Source organism: Elephas maximus, chromosome X (assembly GCF_024166365.1).
Source record: "Elephas maximus indicus isolate mEleMax1 chromosome X, mEleMax1 primary haplotype, whole genome shotgun sequence".
NCBI lineage: Eukaryota > Metazoa > Chordata > Mammalia > Proboscidea > Elephantidae > Elephas > Elephas maximus.
Window position 1 is genome coordinate 8,534,639 of NC_064846.1, and position 17,049 is coordinate 8,551,687.

Consider the following 17,049-nt stretch of genomic DNA (forward strand, 5'->3'; position numbering starts at 1 on the left):
GATTGAGATCCTGGTGGTCATGAAGAGGTTAATTGCACTGGATGGGGCCCACTAACTAGACCAGACTGCCTGAGGTGGGGAGGCTTGTGCTTGGGTGGGGGATGGACTGGCTTGCAGGTGCCTGGCTGTGTCAGATACTACTCTCAACTGTTTATCTGTTCAAAATATTTTTTGAGGATTATAGGATTATGTTTTTGGTCATGAGAAACCAGTTTGAAAATATTCTGACAGTTTGAGTAGATGTGGGGCTTCAAAAACAAGCCAACGGAATGCGAGGGAACTCAGCCTGGGGTCTTGCGCAAACTGCAGAACCAGGTGTCACATCCCTTGGGGGAAGCCGGTGACCTGTCGGGTTAATTGCTGGCACCAGCTTGCCTGGAGTGAGTTCAGCTGCAGGCAGGAGGTAGCTGAAGTGGCCCCACTGCGGAAATCATGACCCACCAAAGAATCAGCTGGGTTAGGGCTGGTCTGAGAGATCAGTATCTGGTGGGAGGGCTTTCTCACTGGGAAGGTCATTTGGGAATCTGGTTTTTCAAGAAGTCCATGCCATAGCAGGCACATCTTGTTCTAAGTCCTGGTTCTTTCTATCCTACCTGAGTCCACTGGATTTCGGTTTTTATGTTTTGCCAGATTATAAAATATTAAAATGCTGGGGTGGCTTTCAACGCTGTTTACCTTTTTTCGAGGAGTCCTTTTTTTCTTCTCTAGTTAAAAAAATTTTTTTTTTTTTTTTAGTTAGCACATGTTATCCCTCTTTCAGATAGCTCACTGGCACTTGCTAGTGGACATCTGGGGCTCCCAGATGCCCTCTGCATTTTCCCCGTGTCTGTGATCACAATGCAAAACCATATGCTTTATCTGTCGCTTCTTTGCTGCAGCTGTTACTGCTGCTCTTGGGGCCATTTGCACCATTTTCTCTTGGCCTCTGCACATTTGTGTCTTGTGCTGCTGTCTTTGGGGTTCAGGCTCCTTGTGTTCCCCCCGTCTTTGGTCTGCATCATCTCTCAGTGCTGCTATAGGTCTCATGATCCTCCTGAGAAATCCCCCCCTTGGTTGCATGACCACAGGGTCAGACCTTCACAGGGAACACTGATTTCTTCTCTGCCAGCCCTGGCTCCCGGGCTGCCCTGCCATGGTGTCACAGCCTGAGCGGCGTAGCCTCCTGGCTCATCTTGCTCTCACCCCAGACATCCCAGCTTTGCTGCACACTGCTGACTTCCACGAAGTTCTGTTTCTCACCACAATTCGGCTCTGTTGGTGGGACTCCACTTTTCATCTTTCCTGTGGCTTTAGCCAGGAAGGAATTGCAGCTTCTGGGCAGCATGCCACGAGAAAGGCTCTTCCCTCGGGAGCTGCACTTTTTCTGCTTCTCATTTTCAAATGTTCCTGCTTGAAATCTTCCTCCCCCCTGCCCCTGCCTCCACCACTGCATACAGGTTACATTAAGCTCTCCTTTTTGGTCTACAATCTGTAACACAAACTAGGTACTACACAGATACCACAAAGGACACATTTTCTGAGAGATATGAAGATAATCATGACTGCTGTATTGGGTGAAATTAAAAAAAAAAGGTAACTAAGGAAGAGCAAAGAGGATTTTCCCAGAGTTTCTGATAACCCTAAACTAAGAGGAGTTATACTGAAATGTACCTGTGCACTCATGGAAAATACCACTCAGAAAAGAATCTGCAATTGAGAAATGAAATGCAAGGATTCTATGACGAGACTACCAAGTATTCAAAAAAACTAACTTTAGATTCCACTCCTGTAATGTGAACTTTCTGTAGTCTGTTCAATGGAAAGCTTCCAAGGGGAAGATTTTACTTTTTACTTCTGCAAAGTGAGTTTTCAGTTCAAACAACTGTTAAAATTAATGAACACTCAGCAACCGGTGGCAATGTAATAATGGCAGCTATTAAATTACAAACGAGCCTCACTTTGCAAAACATGTGTGTTCCTGAAAAGCTTTGTGTAGATCCAGTTTTGGAAAATCCAGTCACATCTTAAGGGCACTGAGAGAGCAAGCTATTTAAGGGAACTCTGAGAGCAGTGAACTTTGTTTTGTAACATGAATAATCTCTTCCTAATATATCTATTTTGTGAGTTTCACTCTTCTTAAGGCATGGTGCCTCTACATTTTTCTCTTTTGCCTCAATAATTATTTAGGAAAAAGTTTAAAGAGTAAAGATTCAAGTTTTAATTATTTGTTGATTGATCCAGGAGCAGACGGCCATAACAATGCTTTAACAAACTCCTGTACAGCCTGAAGGAACAGCCATCTAGTTAAGTCCATCACCAGTAGGGCTTGACATGTACCTTTCTCTTTAGCCTTAAGCCACTTTTGACTGCTCCCCAAAATCTTTTCCTTTAGTATCTTACCCTTTTTTTTTTTAGCCACAGAAAAAATTCTTTACTGAAAGTTTTTAAAAGGTCACAACATTCTTTTTTCTTGAGTAAAAAGAATCTAGATAGGAATCAGGCACGTAGCATGACTTTTAAAACACTCACTTGGGTACACATGCATGCATGTGTGCACGCATACACATCCTCACACTCTTTGCCTAAATTTCAGCACTTCTCTGGATGGAGAAATGTCATAACAAGGTCTTCAAGAAAAAACAAACCAACAAAACCAGTTGCCATCAGGTTGACTCTGACTCATGGCAACTCTATGTGTGTCAAAGTAGAACTCTACTCCACAGGGTTTTCAATGGCTGATTTCTCAGAAGTAGATTGCCAGACCTTTCTTCAAAGGCACCTCTGGGTGAACTTCAACACGCAAACTTTGGTTCGCAGCCAAGTGCTAAGCTGAGTACTTAACCATTTGCAGTACCTGGGACCTCCCTCTAAGAAATTGGGGCTAGAATAATCAAATTTTTCATTTACTCATTAATTTAACAAATATTTATTGAACATCTACTAAGAGCCAGGAACTGTAGTTATTCAACATTTCCCACCTTCCATACAGGGAAGAGCAGAACACAGGTGAGTAGAATTCTACACTGGGAGGTGAAGCAGGAAGAAAGGAGCAGTTTTGCGTTACTGTCCTCCCCTCTGACCCCCCAGTGTAGGCTCAGTGGCTGATTTATCATCACCAAAGCTCAGAGAATGTTCAGGTGGGAAAGAACTTTCAAAATCCCCAGCTCAAAGCCTCTATTTTACAGAGGAACAAACTGAAGCAAGGGGCTGGGAGAAAGGGGAAGAGTTGTTTTAGGTCACATGGTGAAAAAGTAATAGATCCAAAGCAAAAAAAGGACCTAATAAAAGAACCCATATCATAGAGCTCTTAAGAGGATTAGATGAGTGAATATTTAGAAGGTGCTAGTACTTGGTATTTAGTAAGCAAGATATTACCTATTGCCATCTAGTTGATTCCGACTCTCGGCGACCCCGTGTGTTATAGGGTAGAAATGCTCCGTTGGGTTTTCTTGGGTGTAATGTTACGGAAGCAGATTGCCAGGCAATTCTTTCGCAGCACCATTGGATGGGTTAGAACCGCTGACCTTTTGGTTAGTAGTTGAGTGCAAACCGTTTGTGCCACCTAGGGACTATAAGCAAGGTATTAGTATTTGTTAAATAACAATAATTTTTTTTTTAAAAGCCACGTTGCATCTCAAGTAGATCCAGTCCTACCTACTTCATTCCTTCAGGCGCCATCAGGGAGACTTACAGAGGAGGCTCGGAAAAGGAGCTCACGCCTCATTTTGGTGTAACCCAGCTTATCCTTTGGAAGAGAAATGACTTTAGGGTCAGAATCTGGAAGTGCAGAAAGTCACAGGTAAGAGCACATTCACTTGTCCTGGGTTATGCAGGCCATTCTGGAGTTCACCTTCTATCTTGTTGTTTCTGAGGATGTGATGTTTTTGAATCGACTCCCTCTGATTGCAATGGATGCTTCCCAGGCCTTATTTTCATCAACCCTGTGGACAGCACTTGACTGTTTGTTTTTTTTTTTTATTGTGAGCACTTGACTGTTTTGATTATCCCCTCCTGCTTCAAAACGGTTTCTGTGACTCCACATCCTTTCTCTTTTCCTCCCCTCTGCCTGCTCTCTCTCTCTTTCCTCCTTATTATGGAACATTTCAAATGTAGACCAAAATAGAAAGAAGAGTTTAATTCTTCTCTGTGACATTATGCTACCAACTCAGTATACATTTGCTTTGTTTTGCTTTTTATTTTTATGGAGTTTTAAAAAAATCTAATTTTGTCTTACATTTATGTAAAACATTCGTGTAGTTCTGAAATCGAATCTACAAAACAAGGAATAGCTTCTCTTTGTTCCCTGTACCTTGTCCCCTCTCTCCACCCATAGGTAACGGCTTTATTTTTCATCTTCAGTTCTCCCTTCCACTTAAAAAAGGCATTGTGTATTACTCAGGTTTTACTCTCAACTTTACACCTGTGTTTACATTTGTTTCCCCATCCTCTCCCCCCCACACACATACACACACTACTCTAGTTGTATTGAATTATTTGAAGTGTGTGTGTATATACTTTCATAGCCTAATTTCTTCCATTTACCCCCATTTTTGCAGCTGTGTTTACATCTGCCCCCTTGACCCTCATACTACATTTTAGCCCTATTGAACTATTTGAAGGACTTCAAATATTCAAATGTACTGTGCTGTCTATTGCCTCTGAGCCTTTATAAATGCTGTTCTTTCACACAAAGTCCTGACTGGAAAGAGTTCAAGAGGTAATGGGAGGAAAGGATGTAGGGGGAAACAGACAGTGTTGTACATTGCTAGTGTACTGCATGATAGTATAAGCTCTACAAAGAGCTACACCAACCAAATTCCGGTTGCTTCTGGGAGCCTGTTCATCTGTTACACCTTCCCTCCACGTGTACAAGATTTTAAATATGTATATATATAATTGTGGCATTGTTTGTAATAGTAAAAGAGCCCAAGTGTTCTGTAGTTGTAGGCTATTTAAATAAACTATGATACAGCCACACAATATAACAGGATGCAGCTGAAAAAATAATGACAATGGTCTCTACTCAGTGATCTAGAAAGATCTCTAGGATACACTGCTAAGTGTAAAAGGCAAGGTACAGAATATTGCACATTACCTCTGGAGTCCTCATAAATGCTTTTATCTTTATAAAGAAACACTGGAAAGTGAAGAAAGAAAATAGTACACATACCTGCCTATAGAGGGTGGGAGGAGATGGTGGGTAAATGGTGGAGGAGTCTTGCTATTGTGGTTTGCCATCAAGTCAATTTTCAACTCAAAGCAACACCATGTTACAGAATAGAACTGCCCCATAGGGTTTCCTAGGCTGAAAATCTTTAAGGGAGCAGATGGCCAGGTCTTTTTCCTGTGAAGCAGTCGACTGGGTTCAAACCACCAAACTTTTGATTAGCACCAAGCACTTAACTTGGTGGATGAGGCACGGATACTTAAAAAAATAAACTTAAGACAGAAGAAACATGAATCAGAATTGGAAGAAGAGGAATTGGAAAGAGTATTGGCAACTGTTTTGGGAAGCGTTGCTGCAAAGCAGGTGTAAAGTTGTATTCACCAAAAGAAGAATTCTCACTCATCAAATTCAGTATTTAATTTCTTTCTTAACATTTGGTATTTAATTTTCGTAATATTTTTTCATAATTATATACATAAAAAATGCATTAAAAAAAAAACAACTCCCTTTTAGATGCCCCCAATGCTGTCCACTCTACCCCAGTGTTCAGTGTATCGTTCCCTCTGTGTGCCCTGGAGTCCCTGGGTGGTGCACACAGTTAGTGCTCAGCTGCTAACCAAATGATTGGTGGTTCAAGTTCACCCAGAGGCACATTGGAAGAAAGGCCTGGTGATCTACTTCTGAAAAGTAAGTCATTGAAAACCCTATGGGGCACAGTTCTACTCTGCACACATGGGGTCACCACAAGGTAGAGTTGACTCAACAGCATCAACTCCACAGCAACTAGTTTTTTGGACGTGTGCCTCTGTCTGAACAAGGTGGGAAGCTCTTTCTTAAAGACTGAGGCTTACAGTAGTCAAAACAGCCTGGTACTGGTACAACAAGTACATAGACCAATGGGACAGAATTGAGAATCCAGACATAAATCCATCCACATATGAGCAGCTGATATTTGACAAAGGCCCAAAGTCTGTTAAATGGGGAAAAGACAGTCTTTTTAACAAATGGTGCTAGCATAACAGGATACCCATCTGCAAAAAAATGAAACAAGACCCATACCTCATATCATGCACAAAACGAGTTCAAAATGGATCAAAGACCTAAATATAAAATCTAAAATGATAAAGATCTTGGAAGAAAAAATAGGGACAAAGTAAGGAGCCCTAATACATGGCATAAACAGTACACAAAACATTATAAAGAATGTAGAAGGAAAACTAGATAACTGGGAGCTCCTAAAAATCAAACACTTATGCTCATCCAAAGACTTCACCAAAAGAATAAAAGGACTACCTACAGACTGGGAGAAAGTTTTTAGCTATGACATCTCTGATCAGCATCTGATCTCTAAAATCTACAGGACACTGCAAAAATTCAGCTACAAAAACACAAATAACCCAATTTAAAAATGGGCAAAGAATATGAACAGGCACATTACCAACGAAGACATTCAGGCTGCTAATAGATAAATGAGGAGATGCTCACAATCATTAGCCACAAGAGAAATGCAAATCAAAACTACAATGAGATTCCATCTCACTCAAACAAGGCTGGCATTAATCCAAAAGACACAAAATAATCAATGTTGGAGAGGGTGTGGAGAGACTGGAACACTTATACATTGCTGGTGGGAATGGAAAATGCTACAACCACTTTAGAAATCCATTTGGTGCTTCCTTAAAAAGCTAGAAATAGAACTACCATATGATCCAGCAATCCCACTCCTTGGAATATATCCTACAGACATAAGAGCCTTCACACAAACAGATATATGCACACCCATGTTCATTGCAGCACTGTTTAAAATAGCAAAAAGATGGATGCAACAAGGTGTCCATCAAATTATGAATGGATAAACAAATTATGGTATATACACATAATGGAATACTAAGTAATGATAAAGAACAATGATGAATCCATGAAACATCTCATAACATGGAGGAATCGGGAAGGCATTATGCTGAGTGAAATGAGTCAGTCACAAAAGGGCAAATATTGTATGAGACCACTATTATAAGAACTCAAGAAAAGGTTGAAACACAGACGAAAACATTCTTTGATGGTTACGAGGGTGGGGAGGAAGGAGAGAGGAATTCAGTACCTAGATAATAAAAAAAAAAATTTAGACAAGAATTATCTTAGGTGAAGGGAAGGACAACACACAATATGGGGAAATCAGCACACCTGGACTAAACTAAAAGCTAAGAAGTTTTCTGAATACAACCAAACACTTCAAGGGACAGTAGTAGGGGTAGGGGCCTGGGGACCATGGTTTCAGGGAACATCTAGGTCAATTGGCATAACAAAGTTTATTAAGAAAATATTCTGCATCTCACTTTTGTGAGTGGCATCTGGGGTCTTAAAAGCTAGCAAGCGGCCATCTAAAATGCATCAACTGGTCCCAACCAACCCGGAGCAAAGGAGAATGAAGAATACCAAAGACACAGAAAATATGAGCCCAAGAGACAGAAAGGGCCACATAAACCAGAGACTCCATCAGCCTGAGCCTGGAAGAGCTAGATGGTGGCCGGGTACCACCAATGACCAGCCCTGACAGGGAACACAACATAGAATCCCTTTTGGAGCAGGAAAGCAGTGGGATGCAGACCTCAAATTCTTGTAAAAAGACCAGACTTAATGGTCTGACTGAAGCTGGAGAAAGCCTGAAGGTCATGGTCTTCAGACCCTCTGTTAGCCCAAGACTGGAACCATTCCTAAAGCCAACTCTTCAGACAGGGATTGGACTGGAGTATAAGACAGAAAATGATACTGGTGAGGAGTGATCTTCTTGGCTCAAGTAGACGCATGAGACTATGTGGGCAGCTCCTGTTTGGAGGTGAGACGAGAAGGCAGAAGGGGACAGGAGCTAGTTGAACGGACACAGGAAATCCGGGGTGGAAAGGAGGAGAATGCTGTCACATTATAGGGAGAGCAACTAGGGTCACATAACAACGAGTGTATAAATTTTTGTACGAGAAACTAACTTGAATTGTAAACTTTCAGTTAAAGCAGAATGAAAAAAAAAAGACTGAGTCTTGAATGAGGCTGTTCATGTATGGGTACCATAACTCACAGTAGAGTATTTGGAAGGTCAGGGCAAGCCCTGGGGTCTGTTTGCATAAGTGTTCTTGGGCTTCTTGGAAAGAACTGGAAAGGGGACTGAGTAGGCCACAGTCAGTTCCCAAGACTACAAGTATTCTGACCCTGAAAGCAAATGGGGGAGACCAAGGCTGTACAACCTTGGGAAAAGAGTGTTGCAGGAAGACAGAAAACTCACCATAAGGGCTTCAGGGCTGTGGGTGGACTCAAAAGTCTTGAGATTTTATATTATAAAAGGGTTTTTATGTAAATATGCTCAGTTCAGCATTTTTCCATAGGAATATATTGTTTCACCAGATTAGCAGTCTTTTGTAATCCCTTTCAATCGTGGTGTGGTGAAGAATATACCATGGGCTTCCAAAAGAATGAACAAATCAGTCTTGGAGGAAGTACAGTCAGAATGCGCCTTAGAAGTGAGGATGGAGAGAATGTCTTGCTTACTTTGGACATATCATGAGGAAAGACCAATCAAGACCAATTGTAGAGGGTGTGCAAAAAAGAGGGAAACCCTCAATGAGGTGGACTGACACAATAGCCAGAACAATGGACTCAAACATACCAACAATTATGAAGATGGTGCAGGACTGGGCAATGTTTCATTGTGTTACACATAAGGTTACTATCTTAGTCATCTAGTGCTGCTATAACAGAAATACCACAAGTGGATGGCTTTAACAAAGAGAAGTTTATTTTCTCATTGTCTAGTAGGTTACAACTCCAAATTTAGGGCATCAGCTCTAGGGGAAGGCTTTCTGTCTCTGTGGGCTCTGGAGGAAGGTCCTTGTCATCAGTCTTTCATTGGTCTGGGAGCATCCAAAGGTCCAGAGGACGGGCTGTACTCCCGGTGCTGCTTTCTTGGTGGTGTGAGGTCCCCAACTCTCTGCTTGCTTCCCTTTCCTTTTATCTCTTGAGAGATAAAAGGTGGTGCAGGCCACACCCCAGGGAAACTCCCTTTACATTGGATCAGGGATGTGACCTGGGTAAAGGTGTTACACTCCCACCCTAATTCTTTTTAACATAATCTAATCTTGCCTTCTTAACCACAGGCAGAGATTAGGATTTACAATACATAGGAAAATTACAATCACAAAATGGAGGATGCCCACACAATACTGGGAATCATGGCCTAACCAAGTTGACACATATTTTAGGGGGACACAATTCAATCCATGATAGTCAACATGAGTCGGAGTTGACCCAATGACAACTAACAACAACAACCTAATCTAGGGTAGGCAAATCCTAGTCTAATGAGATCTAGTCCCTTTGTGAATGACGATGTGAATTATTCATCAGGGGGCGGGGCGTGAAAACCAGACCCCTGAGTGGGGTTCTAGGAGCACTGAAGCAAACGTTCTAATTACAGGGAGTATTAAATATCAATCACGAAACTCTGGCCAGTGAAAGAAGCTAACACTGCCAAATGATATATATAGGGCTCAGCCCCCATGTTTCTAAGATGAATAGATAGTACAATGTGTTATAGGAAAGTTAATTTCCTGTTCAGATACATTTCCAAGCAGAGGTTGCCAACAGTCCTCATGCCTGCTTCAACCTCTGGCATTTTGAAGGCAGGGCTTTTGTTTGTTTTGTTGACTGATATATACCATGCACAAGAATAGCTCTGGGCACATAGTAGGTACTCAATAAGTATTTGTTAAATGAAGGATGGAATAAAGACTTTATGTTTGAAAGGCTTCTTGCAATTCTTGATCAAAACTTTAAAAAATACTATCTCTTCCAATTCTTTAGTATTTGCTGTAATTTTGGTTTGGTTTTTATGAATTCCCTAAGCTTCTGTTTATCTGGAAATGTCCTAATTTCACCTTCATATTTGAGAGACAGTTTTGGCGGATATATGATTCTTGGCCAGCAATTTTTTTCCTTCAATTTTTTAAATATGTCATCCCATTGCCTTCTTGCCTGCATGGTTTCTGCCGAGTAGCCTGAGCTTATTCTTGTTGACTCTCCTTTGTAGGTGACTTTTCCTTTATCCCTAGCTACTCTTAAAATTCTCTGTCTTTGGTTTTGGCAAGTTTGATTATAATATGTCTTGGTGACTTTCTTTTAAGATCTACCTTATGTGGAGTTCGATGAGCATCTTGGATAGATATCTTCTCATCTTCCACGATATCAGGGAAGTTTTCTGCCAACAAATCTTCAACAACTGTCTCTGTATTTTCTGTTATCCATCTCTTCCAATTCTGGACAGGCACTGTTGATGAAAAACTTGGTTCAAAATGAAAAACCATTGTTTACATTTCAGAACATGCTACAATTAAAACTATATTAAAGCATTCAAAGCTTTCATTTCTTTGACAAATGTAATAGTGAAATTTTTGCTAATATGTGTATTTTTGTATCCAATTGAATTTTTTCAAATCAAGTTATTCAAAAATAATGCAGAGCATCTATGCATTGAAACTTTTCTGTAGTATGTTTTTGTACCAAATTGAATGTTTTTAATACCAAGTCATTCAAAATAGTGCAGAATGTCTATGCAATCAGCATGCAGCTAGCTTGGACACTACTAAAAGATCATGTCAGCCACAAATGGGCAGACGTGCCCAATATATGCAAGAACAGAGATAGGAGCCAATGCTTGCAGATGTGTCAGCCAGAAACCTCTGCGTGGACACTGCTCTTCTCCTAGCCCCTGCACACTGAGCACAAGAATGGGGGTGGCAAGCTGTCTCATTGCAGACCTGTGTCTTCTTCCCACACCCCAATCGGGAAGGAAGACTGTACAATATGCTGCTTGGGCTACAGTGAAGCTTATGCCTGACTGTGGCCCCTGCTACCGGTATAATATCCCATGTATAGATTATCTCTGCAAACCAGGGTCCCCACTGGCAACTCATGAATGTTAAAGGTTCTAGAGCAATAGAAATATACTGTAAGCCACATATAAAAAACCAAGCTCCTTGCCATTGAGTCAGTTCTGACTCATAGTGACCCCATAGGACATAGTAGAACTGCCACACTTAGGGTTTCAAAGGAGCATCTGGTGGATTTGAACTGCTGACCTTTTGGTTAGCAGCCATAGCTCTTAACCACTACACCACCAGGGTTTCTAAACCACATATAATAATTTTAAACTTATCTATATTACTAGCCACATCCACCGCATAAAATGAAACAGGTGAAGTTAATTTTTATATTATATTTTATTTAAAGCAATATATCTAAAATATGTTATCAATTTACCAAAATTTATCCATATAAAAATTATTAACAGATACTTTACGTTCTTTTTTTTTCACACTAAGTATTTGCAATCTGGTGTGTATTTTACACTTACGGAAAGATCTCACTTTGGAGGCTTAATTTTCGACAATTAAAGTGGAACGTAGTCCTACCAAAATAATGCAAATTTAACAGAAAAGTATTTCACACAGCTTCAGTTTTTAAATGTAAATTAGTTAAAATCAAATACAGTGAAATAAAATAAATCAATTCCGTGGCTATACTTGTCACATTTCAAGTGCTCAAGAGTCACATGTGGCTAGTGGCTACCCCAGTGGACAGCACAGTGCTAGAGGTATGGTACCTATAACAGAAAATTGGGTATCAATGTCAGCCATAAGGCGCGTATGTCCTGAAATATTTTCCTGCTACTAATGTAATCACTTAAAAACTCATTTAACTTACGCTAGATAAAGAAATAAAGGGCATCCAGATTGGTAAGGAAGAAGTAAAAGTATCTCTATTTGCAGAGGACATGATCTTATACACAGAAAACCCTAAAGAATCCTCAAAAAAACTACTGAAACTAATAGAAGAGTTCAGCAGAGTATCAGGTTACAAGATAAACATACAAAAATCAGTTGGATTCCTCTACAGCAACAAAAAGAACATCGAAGAGGAAATCACCAAATCAGTGCCATTCACAGTAGCCCCGAAGAAGATAAAATACTTAGGAATAAATCTAACCAGAGAAGTAAAAGACCTATACAAAGAAAACTACAAGGTACTACTGCAAGAAACTAAAAGGGACCTACATAAGTGGAAAAACATACCTTGCTCATGGATAGGAAGACTTAACATTGTAAAAATGCCTATTCTACCAAAAAAGCCATCTATATATACAATGCACTTCTGATCCAAATTCCAACGACATTTTTTAATGTGATGGAGAAACAAATCATCAACTTCATACGGAAGGACAAGAACCCCCGGATAAGTAAAGCATTACTGAAAAAGAAGAACAAAGTGGGAGGCCTCACTCTACCTGACTTTAGAACATCTTATACCGCCGCAGTAGTCAAAACAGCCTGGTACTGGTACAAAAACAGACACATAGAACAATGGAACAGAATTGAGAACCCAGATATAAATCCATCCACATATGAGCAGCCGATATTTGACAAAGGCCCAGTATCAGTTATTTGGGGAAAAGATAGTCTTTTTAACAAATGGTGCTGGCATAACTGGATATCCATCTGCAAAAAAAAATGAAACAGGACCCACACCTCACACCATGCACAAAAAAAACTAACTCCAAATGGATCAAAGACCTAAACATAAAGTCTAAAACGATAAAGATCATGGAAGAAAAAATAGGGACAATGCCAGGAGCCCTAATACAAGGCATAAACAGAATACAAAACATTACTAAAAATGATGAAGAAAAACCAGATAACTGGAGCTTCTAAAAATCAAACACCTATGCTCATCTAAAGACTTCACCAAAAGAGTAAAAAGACCACCTACAGACTGGGAAAGAATTTTCAGCTATGACATCTCTGACCAGCGCCTGATCTCTAAAATCTACATGATTCTGTCAAAACTCAACCACAAAAAGACAAACAACCCAATCAAGAAGTGGGCAAAGGATATGAACACACACTTCGCTAAAGAAGATATTCAGGCAGCTAACAGATACATGAGAAAATGCTCTCGATCATTAGCCATTAGAGAAATGCAAATTAAAACTACAACGAGATTCCATCTCACTCCAAAAGGCTGGCATTAATCCAAAAAACACAGAATAATAAATATTGGAGAGGCTGTGGAGAGATTGGAACACTTATACACTGCTGGTGGGAATGTCAAATGGTACAACTACTTTGGAAATCGATTTGGCATTTCCTTAAAAAGCTAGAAATAGAACTACCATACAACCAAGCAATCCCACTCCTCTGAATATATCCTAGAGAAATAAGAGCTGTTACATGAACAGATATATGCACACCCATGTTTATTGCAGCTCTGTTTACAATAGCAAAAAGATGGAAGCAAACAAGGTGTCCATCAATGGATGAATGGATAAATTAATTATGGTATATTCACACAATGGAATACTATGCCTTGATAAAGAAGAGTGATGAATCTGTGAAACATTTCATAACATGGGGTAACCTGGAAGGCATTATGCTGAGTGAAATTAGTCAGTTGCAAAAGGGCAAATATTGTATAAGACCACTATTATAAGATCTTGAGAAATAGTTTAAACTGAGAAGAACACATGCTTTTGTGGTTACGAGAGGAGGGAGGGAGGGAGGGTGGGAGAGGGTTATTTACTGATTAGACGGTAGATAAGAACTACTTTAGGTGACGGGAAGGACAACACTCAATACAGGGGAGGTCAGCACAACTGGACTAAACCAAAAGCAAAGAAGTCTCCTGAATAAACTGAATGCTTCGAAGGTCAGCAAAGCAGGGGCAGAGGTTTGGGGACTATGGCTTCATGGGACATCTAAGTCAATTGGCAAAATAAAATCTATTAAGAAAACATTCTGCATCCCACTTTGAAGTGTGGCGTCTGGAGTCTTAAGTGCTAGCAAGCAGCCATCTAAGATGCATCAATGAGTCTCAACCCACCTGGATCAAAGGAGAATGAAGAACACCAAGGTCACCAGGTAATTATAAGCCCAAGACACAGAAAGGGCTACATGAACCAGAGACTACATCATCCTGAGACTAGAAGAACTAGATGGTGCCCGGCCACAACCGATGACTGCCCTGACAGGGAGCACAACAGAGAACCCCTGAGGGAGCAGGAGAACAGTGGGATGCAGACCCCAAATTCTCATAAAAAGACCAGACTTAATGGTCTGACTGAGACTAGAAGAATCCCGGCGGTCATGGTCCCCAAACCTTCTGTTGCCCCAGAACAGGAACCATTCCCAAAGCCAACTCATCAGACATGGATTAGACTGGACAGTTGGTTGGAGAGAGATGCTGATGAGGAGTGAGCTATTTGCATCAGGTGGACACTTGAGACTATGTTGGCATCTCCTGTCTGGAGAGGAGATGGGAGGGTAGAGGGGGTTAGAAACTGGCAAAATGGTCATGAAAGGAGAGACTGGAAGGAGGGAGTGGGCTGACTCATTAGGGGGAGAGTAAATGGGAGTACATAGTAAGGTGTATATAAGTTTATATGTGAGAGACTGGCTTGACTTGTAAACTTTCACATAAAGCAGAATAAAAATTATTAAAAAAAAAAGCATTACTAAAAATGCCAAAGAGAAACCAGATAACTGGGAGCTCCTAAGAATTAAACACCTGTGTTCATCCAAAGACTTCACCAAAAGAATAAAAAGAGTACCTACAGACTGGGAAAAAGTTTTCAGCTACGACATTTCCGACCAGTGCCTGATCTCTAAAATCTACATGATTCTACTAAAACTCAACCACAGAAAGACAAAGAACCCAATTAAAAAATGGGCAAAGGATATGAACAGGCACTTCATTAAAGAAGACATTCAGGTGACTAACACATACATGAGGAAATGCTCTCCATCAGTAGCCATTAAAGAAACGCAAACGAAAACTACAATGAGATTCCATCTCACTCCAACAAGGCTTGCATTGATCCAAAAAACAGAAAATAATAAATGTTGGAGAGGTTATGGAGGGACTGGAACATTTATACATTGCTGGTGGGAATGGAAAATGGTACGACCACTTTGGAAATCAATTTGGCACTTCCTTAGAAAGCTAGAAATAGAACTACCATACAATCCAGCATTCCCACTCCTTGGAATATATCCTAGAGAGATAAGAGTCTTTACATGAACAGATACATGCACACCCATGTTCATTGCGGTACTGTTTACAGTAGCAAGAAGTTGGAAGCAATCAAGGTGCCCATCAATGGATGAGTGGATAAATAAACTATGGTATATTCACACAATGGAATACTATGCATTGATAAAGAACAATGTTGAATCCATGAAACATTTCATAACATGGAGAAATCTGGAAGACATTATGCTGAGTGAAATCAGTCAATTGCAAAAGAACAAATACCGTATAAGACCGCTATTATAAGAACTGGAGAAAGAGTTTAACCAGAGAAGAAAATACACTTTGATAGTTACAAGAGGGGGGAGGGTGGGAGGGAGGGAGAAGGGTATTCACTAATTAGATAGTAGATAAGTTTCATTTTAGGTGAAGGGAAAGACGATACACAATACAGGAGAGGCCAACACAAAAGGACTAAACCAAAAACAAAGAAGTTTCCTGAATAAACTGAATTTTTCGAAGGCCAGCGTAAGAGGGGCAGGGGTCTGGGGACCATGGTTTCAGGGGACATCTAAGTCAATTGGCATAATAAAATCTATTAAGAAAACATTCTGCACCCCACTTGAGAGAGTGGCGTCTGCTGTCTTAAACGCTAGCAAACGGCTGTCTAAGATGCATCAGTTGGTCTCAACCCACCTGGAACAAGGAAGAATGGAGAACACCAAAGACACAAAATGATTATGAGCCTTAGATACAAAAAGGACCACATAAACCAGAGACTACATCAGCCTGAGACCAGAAGAACTAGATGGTACCTGGCCACAACAGATGACTGCCCTGACAGGGAACTCAACAGAGAAACTCTGAGGGAACAGGAGAGCAGTGGGGTGCAGACCCCAAATTCTTGTAAAAAGACCAGACTTAATGGCCAGACTGGGACTGGAGGGACCCGGAGGCCATGGACCCCAGATCTTCTGTTACCCCAGGGCAGGAACCATTCCCAAAGTCAACTTTTCGGACAGGGATTGGACTGGAATAAAAAAAAAATAGGGAATGGAAAATGAGACTGGTGAAGAACAAGTGTCTTGGATCAAGTGGTCACATGAGACTGTGCTGGCATCTCCTGTCTGGAGGGGAGATAAGAGGGCGGAGGGGGCCAGAAGCTATCCAAATGGACACAGGAGAGTGATTGGAGGGAAGTACTGTGCTATCTCATCAGAGGGAGAACAATTAGGAGTATATAGGAAGGTGTATATAAGTTTTTGTATGAGAGACTGACCTGATTTGTAAACTTTCACTTAAAGCACAACACAAATTAATTAAAAAAAAAAAACTCATTTAACAAAATGCCCTTCTCAATAATATATTTCTCAGACTACAGTTTTGAGGCTTTCAATGCTGACTTTTTGTATCTTTACAGTTCACCTTTGGAAAATTCTCCAAAGCTATCTTAAAAGATCCGAACAGTAATAATTGAGTTGCACCACAAGAGGACCTGCAAAGACAAGTTGAGCTCAAATTTCAGCCATGCTTATGTTATTAAACTGAAGTGTAATTGGGAAAACATCTCATTGTGAGTATTAATATTCTCACATCTGCCTTAATTAAAATATTTTAGAAAATAATTCATTTTAATCTAATTTTTCAAATTAGCACATTTATGGGGCTAAAAAATTTTTTTTTATGGGGCTGTTAATGTAAGTTGAGGCCATCAAAAGTAAATACCACTTGTCTGTCATTTTGTCATACTGCGGTGGCTTGTGTGTTGCTGTGATGCTAGACGCCATGCCACCAGGATTTCAAACACCAGCAGGGTCACACTTGTCGGACTGGTT

General features: G+C 40.5%; 1 long non-coding RNA gene across 1 annotated transcript; it reads left to right on the forward strand.

Annotated features, from left to right (window-relative positions):
- On the forward strand, positions 1–16,770 carry LOC126069050 (uncharacterized). The gene is made up of 3 exons (XR_007515815.1): positions 1–74; positions 3,651–3,778; positions 16,635–16,770. It is a non-coding gene; the product is annotated as an uncharacterized LOC126069050 (long non-coding RNA).
- The last annotated feature ends 279 nt before the right edge of the window (positions 16,771–17,049 follow it).